This window comes from Octopus sinensis, unplaced genomic scaffold, assembly GCF_006345805.1.
Source record: "Octopus sinensis unplaced genomic scaffold, ASM634580v1 Contig05016, whole genome shotgun sequence".
NCBI lineage: Eukaryota > Metazoa > Mollusca > Cephalopoda > Octopoda > Octopodidae > Octopus > Octopus sinensis.
This window is the reverse complement of record NW_021827976.1, coordinates 1-2,163: the sequence shown is the minus strand read 5'-3', so window position 1 is coordinate 2,163 and position 2,163 is coordinate 1. Positions and strand designations below refer to the sequence as shown.

General features: G+C 36.2%; 1 non-coding gene across 1 annotated transcript; it reads right to left on the bottom strand.

Moving 5' to 3' along the window:
- Window positions 1–241: 241 nt before the first annotated feature.
- LOC115227580 lies at window positions 242–347 on the bottom strand. Its single transcript, XR_003883140.1, has one exon. It is a non-coding gene; the product is annotated as a U6 spliceosomal RNA (small nuclear RNA).
- Between the last annotated feature and the right edge of the window lie 1,816 nt (window positions 348–2,163).

The following is a 2,163-nucleotide window of genomic DNA, read 5'->3' as shown; positions in this document are numbered from 1 at the left end:
TTATCGAACGCTCACAAGGACATTCCACGTCCTTCCGACGATGATTTGGAGGACTTAAATTGTGGATCATCTTTCCACTTGGATTACGTTACACCTTTGAATTCCCTCGGCGTGCGTCGGTTCCTTACGATTGATTGATTGTGTGGTGTGTGTGTATGTGTGTGTATGCGTGTCTACATGTACATACATTTATTCTTCTACTTGTTTCAGTCATTAGACTACGGCCATGCACCACCTTGAGTTAAAAATGTAACGCTTCACGAACTTTCTTGTCATCCTCGCGCAGGAGTCATGCTAATCTCTGTATCGTTACAATTTTAGAATAGGTACAGCCTCAAAAAATGTATATATAAATGTTTTTAATTTATTACATTTTTATAAAGCCAAAACAGTGCATGGTCAATAGAAATAATACGGGTCTATAGTTTGTACTTGTATTTGTATTACAAGGTTTAAGATGCCTTTGGTAAAATATCGTGAGTTATCCACTCTGCTCTGCAGTTTGTGCATAAAGGGTTGCTTTGCGTTAAGACAATGCTTCATGCAAACTATACTACTGTAATACACACACACGCACATATGTACGTGTTTTTGCGGTTATATATATATATATGGTGTGTGTGTGTGTGTGTGTGTGTGTGTGTGTGTGTGTGTGTGTGGTGTGGAGGCACAATGGCCCAGTGGTTAGGGCAGCGGATTCGCAGTCGTAGGATCACGGTTTCGATTCCCAGACCGGGCGTTGTGAGTGTTTATTGGGCGAAAACACCTAATTCTCCACGAGGCTCCGGCAGGAGGTGGCGGTGATCCCTGCTGTACTCTTTCGCCACAACTTTCTCTCACTCTTTCTTCTGTTGGCCTGCTCGCTTAGCCAGCGGGGTGGCGTCATTTGAAGGCTAAAACAATGCGAAGCGCATTGTGACCAGCGATGTGTAACAACATCTGATAGCCTGGTCGGTCACGGTGATCACGGAGATATATATATATGTATCTCACATACATACTCTCTTATACACACACGCACCTTCGAGTTGGGGGACATCTTTACTTTGTTATCTCCCCTACTTTCTTTCTCGTGTGTGACCCTTCTGTCCGAGTCAGACGCCATGATAGATCGTTAGCCACTGCACGCATTTTTTCTCTCATTGTTTCTTTCCTTGTTTTTTTTCTGTGTCCCTTTCTGTAGAAGATCGTGGGCTCGAAACGTAAAATACTTTTTCTTTTCCTGAGCGTTATACTAATACATCTGTTTGTTTTGTACAACCACCTGTCTTCGTCTTTTGTTTTTTTTTCGTAAACTTACCCTATATATATATATATATATACATATATATATATACATAATATATATATATGTATATATGCATATAGTTATATATATATATATATATCTATATATCTATATATATATATATATGTATGTATGTATGTATGTATGTATGTAGTATGTGTGTATGTGTGTGGTGTGTGTGTGTACAGAGAGATATAAACGTATAGCCATATATATTTCTTTACATATGTCTGATTATATATATAGTATGTGTGTTTTCTTTGTATGCATGCATATATATATATATAGATATATATATATATATATATATATATATATATATTATAAATATATATATATATATGCATTGTATATGTATATATATATATATAACATATATATATATATATATATATATATATATATAGATATATATATATATACATGTATGTATATGTACATATAACATGTGTGTGTATGTATCTGTGCATGTATGTGTGTATGTATGTGTAAGTAATGAATCATGTAAAGAACCCTACGACTTGTTTTCAACGCAATAAATCGATTCCAATTATACATTCACAGTTCCTAATGGACCAAAGTAACTTTATCGTCCGCCTCCGCCACTGTGCCATGGTTACAAATACTTCAACCATTTATTTATGTATTTATTTATCTGTATTTTTGCTGATTCATTTTATCTTTATTGCTTGTGAATACTTTTCGATTGCCACACACACACACAAGCACACAACACACCCACATACACAACACACACACACACACCAACACACACACACACACACACCCACACACCACACACACACAACACACACACACACCACACACACACACATATATATATATGTGCGTATGTATGCATACATACCCACACA